Source organism: Marmota flaviventris, chromosome 6, assembly GCF_047511675.1.
Source record: "Marmota flaviventris isolate mMarFla1 chromosome 6, mMarFla1.hap1, whole genome shotgun sequence".
NCBI lineage: Eukaryota > Metazoa > Chordata > Mammalia > Rodentia > Sciuridae > Marmota > Marmota flaviventris.
In genome coordinates this window covers 110623154-110628159 of record NC_092503.1, presented here as the reverse complement: position 1 = coordinate 110628159, position 5006 = coordinate 110623154, and positions in this window count along the sequence as shown.

The following is a 5006-nucleotide window of genomic DNA, read 5'->3' as shown; positions in this document are numbered from 1 at the left end:
TTTTCTTAGGGTGAGACAAAAGGGGAGTTCCTGAGGTTCATTGTATAAGATCCCTGAGGGTGGGACAGCAGTGTAAATATGAAATTTCCTGGGGCTTATTGTATTGGAGTCAACTGACCCATAAGGGTGGGGGGGTCAGGTGCCAGTCAGGTGAAGTACCTTTTGTATTCCTTTCTTCTGGCTGAGGCTTGGTCTTTTATTTATTTATTTTTTTTAAGAGAGAGAATGAATTTTAATATTTATTTTTTAGTTTTCAGCGGACACAACATCTTTGTATGTGGTGCTGAGGATCGAACTGGGCCGCACCCACGCATGCCAGGCGAGCTTGCTTGAGCCACATCCCCAGCCCCAAGGCTTGGTCTTTTAAATGACGAAAGCTTCAATTTTACCCCAACACGGGGTGGGGGGGGGTGGCCGGTGAGGGGGGGGGGTGGCCGGTGAGGGGGGGGTGGCCGGTGGAGGAATACCTGCAGATAGGGGAAATGTCCTTGGATTTACTCTCCACATCTTTCACCTAAAGCAGTCAAATTCCTAGAGACAGAAAGTAGAATGGTGGTTGCCAGGGGCTGGAGGGAAGGTGAATGGGAGTGATTGTTACAGTGTTTAGTTTAGGAAAATAAAAAAAAAGTACCAGAGATGGATGGTGTGATGGCTGCACAGCCATGTGAGTATGCTTGATGCCACCGAGGGTCCACTCAAATGGTTGAGAGGGAGAAATTAATATTATATATATTTTATCACTGGGAAAAAAAAGAGAAATGAAGCACTGATACATACTACATACTACTGATACGCTTGTATAAACCTTGAAAACATTATTTTAAGTAAAAGAAGCCAGTTGCATAAGTCCAGCTAGCCTATGATTCCATTCATATTGAAAATTAGAATAGGGAAGTCATAGAGACAGAAAGATTAGGACTGGGAAGGAAATAAAGGGAGAACAGGGACTAATAACTAAAGGGAAGAAGGTTTCTTCTTGAGGCTATGAAGTGTTCTAAAACAGACTGTGAGGATGTTACCTAGTAGTGAGCAATGAGTGGTGAAATGCAGGCGAGGTCACAGGTGTTCTTTAAATTACTTTAGGGTCTTCTGTAAATTACTTTCAAAGTAAACAAGAAAGCAAAATGTGACAATTTGTAGAAAAGAAAACAGAAGCAAAAAGAGCTAATCAGGAAATATGTCAAGAGAAAATGATTAATCAAACTAACTTTTGATAGGGTCTATCAATGTTGACATGAAACTAGGAATTATGGCTAAAAGTATCTCCATTTATCTGGGGAGGAAGATTCCTTTAGTAGCTTAACATTGTAGTGGCACCCGCTCCTCCACAGAAAATCTTAATTAAGTGTCTCCAGAAATTCACTATAATTGATCTTAGGACTATCAGCAAAGGATCTCTGCAAAAGAGTTCAGTGTAGTTAAGCTTCCTATTTCCTTTTGCTCTATTTTACAATAATTAAATTTGGCCATAGGCCTGAAAGAGATCAGCATTCCAGGTACTGAACACCCCTTTACTAGTTTTTCACAAACATTTATGGACTATCTATTTTAGTAACAATGTATGTAATAGTTTGTAAAAAGTTTTCAAGCTGGAAGTGTGTTTGCAATGCAAAGTGAGATAAGAAAGACAAAGTTATTTTTTAATATTTATTTTTTAGGTGTAGTTGGACACAATACCTTTATTTAATTTATTTATTTTATGTAATGCTGAGGATGAACCCAGCGCCTAGCACATGCTAGGCTAGCACTCTACTGCTTAGCTACAACCCCAGCCATATTCTTTAATGAGGCCTCTGGCCTTGGGCCAGAGCTTCACAGAGATCTTTACATTTCAAAGAGAAGAGGATACTAATTGGGTCCTTGGTAACAGCTGGCCAGAGGAGAGAAGGAAGGGGACAAGTTTTCCCCTTCTCAGGCGCTGTCCTTGAAGGATTAACTTGCCCAGAACAGTGAAAGAAAGAACTGTTTTTGTAGTGAAATTCTGCAGACTGTGAACTTATGAGCCCCTCCCTTTACATGCTGGGTATAAAGTTCTGAAACTGCCAGGGGAATTAACTGATTACAGAGAGAGCTTTGCCTTCTGAACCTGACTGCAGCCAAATAAAACTGTTTCCTGCTGTCTTGCATATCCTCCTCATCTGTCTCCTACAACAATAGCTGGGTTTTATTTTTTTCCTTTTGTAAAAGGTAAATTACTGTTACATGTTACAACATTGGTGAACTTCAAAAACATACCAAATGAGCTGGGCATTGTGACGCAAGCCTGTAACCCATTGGGAGGCTGAGGCAGGAGAGTCACAAGTTTGGTGCTGGCCTGGACAGCTTGGATTTGTCTTTCAAAAACTCTGTGTTCTGCCAGGCATGGTGGTGCTTGCCTGATATTTCAGCAACTTAGGAGGCTGAGAAAGAGGATCACAAGTTCAAAGCCAGCCTCAGCAACTGCGAGATGCTAGAAAACTTAGTGAGACCATGCCTCTAAGTACAAAATAGGGCTGAGGAGATGTGGCTCAGTGGTTGAGTGCCCCTGGATTCACTCCCAGTATCAAAACAAAACAAAACAAGACCTAAAAAAACCTGTGTTCTCCATGGCAAGGAGCATCACAGCCTCTGGGATAGGAGTTCCCTGTGTTTCTTTGCTAGCATATCAGTAAAACAGGGGCTGGGGATGTGGCTCAAGTGGTAGCATGCTCACCTGGCATGTGTGTGGCCCAGGTTTGATCCTCAGCACCACATACAAACAAAGATGTTGTGTATGCTGAAAACTGAAAAATAAATATTGAAATTCTCTCTTTCTCTCTCTTAAAAAAAAAAAATCAGTAAAACATTTTCCTTTTTCTCAGAACTTTGTCCTTGCTATTGAATTGACAATGGAGACTAGGAGGGAACTTTTAGTATCAGATCTAGCGACTTACTTGGATTCAGCCTATGTTTTTGGTACAAATATTTTGTTTTTCATTCAGAAACACATAATGTCGGGCTGGGATGTAGCTCAGTGGCAAAGCGTCTGCCTTGCATTCGCAAAGTCCTGGGTTCGACCCCCAGTTCCAAAAAAGACAAAAAAACGAACCCCACCAAAAAAAAAAAAGTAACACATAATGTCAGGTTGTTTGTTTTTGTGCATTAGCAGCCAGTAGTAGTCATTGCCTAGATGATGTATTATTTATTAAAGATTGTGAAATGCAAATTTTCATCTTTTAATATTTCAAAATAGGAACATTAATCCTGACATTGAGAAAAAACAGACTTCTAGTTGAGATTGAATGTAGTAATCATAGTTGTTATTCGTTGAGCTGCTACCAAACACTGGGTCCTTGTCCCTAATGCCAATCCAATAATGAGGAAAAGGAATAAAGTTTTATTTTGCTACAAAGGAGAAACACAGGGTATTTCTGTCCCAGAGTCTGTGATTGTGATTCTAAGGGTCAGAAAACAGGATTTTTAAAAAGGTGATTCAAAAGCTGTGCGCTGTCTAGAGTCACACTTTACTAGTTAGCTGTTTCTTAGATCTTCTGGTGCCAGTTTCTGGATTCTTTTATTCCTGTGGTGTGTGAGCTCAAGGACAGATAACTTGGCCTAGAAGGGGAAAAAGGTTAATCTTGCTTCCCCCATGGTTAGGGAGGGGAAGAGAGAGAGGTGAAAAAAAGTGTCAGTTTTAAAATAAGCTGTGGTGTGGGGGGGAGGGTTGTGGTTCAGCGGTAGAGCGCTTCCCTAGCACACGAGGGCGCTGGGTTCAATCCTCAGCAACCCATAAAAAATAAAATAAAGGTATTCTGCCCACGTATAACTAAAAAACAAGACAAACAAACAAACAAAAAGCTGCAGGGGCAGATCAGCAAGGGTAGGTTCAAAGCATGGAGCGGACCCCTATTACAGGGCTACTTTTCTTCAGGTGCTGCACACACTTGTGTGAAATAGCTACCAATATACATACCTGGAAAATAAAACAATGATGCAGAAATAACTTGCTTAGCATCACACTGCTAAAAATTGTTGTGGTCAGGATTTGAACCCAAGTCCATCTACCCAACTCTAAAGCTTGTATTCTTCCCACTACTATTCTAAACTATTTTTTGAATACTACTCTAGGCAAGGGACTTGCTGTAAGCACTTGCCCTAAGCACTCTATTAGACAACTCTCTCAACACTGCTTTCGTATGAGTCCTTTTTTTTTTTTTGTACCAGGAATTCAATCCAGGGACGCTTAACCACTGAGCCACTTACCTAGCCCCTTTAAATTTTTTTTCCCCTCACTGGGTCTCCTTAAGTTGCTTGGAGCCTCCTTAAGTTGCTGAGGTTGGCTTATGAACTTGGAATCTTCCTGCCTCAGCCTCTTGAGGCGCTGGGATTACAGGTGTGAACCAATCTGCGCCTCCATAATCTTATATATGAAAAAAAAAATGTTTGTAAACGTTCTAAAGCAGCGTTACCTCTTACTTGGCAGGCACGTTTGGACCCCCAGCTCTGTAAGTTAGAAGCATTTATGCCGCAGCCCGGCTGGCTGGGCAAAATAACGGGGGGTGACGAACAACTTGTGTAGACTGATACAGCAGGAGTGGAAGCCATTTATTGCAGGACAGGAGGGGTATTTATACATTCCACACAGCTTATCTAATTAGCATAAACTAGATACATCAGTCAACCAATAAGGAATCTCCACACTTAACGGCTAGCTTTTGTTACTTCTCAAACCACTCCCTCTGGCATTTTGCCAGCCGCCAGGTGTTATTTTGACTTGTTTATAGACTCTAACACATTTAAGTGAAATGCTTGTGCCATCTAGTAAGCAGTGGGTGGATGGGAGCGAATATTCCAAGTGAGACGGTATAAAATGAACCGCTAGGTAACAGACCAGCCCACATGCAAGGCCCATACAACGGTATGATGGCAGCGGAACACGTGTACAGAAACCGCACCAAGAGGAAGCTGTGCGCAAGCGCGCCTAGAAGCCCTGCCAAGGGGGAGCTAACACGATCTGGTAAGTCTTCCCAACGCTAGGGGGCGCCCGC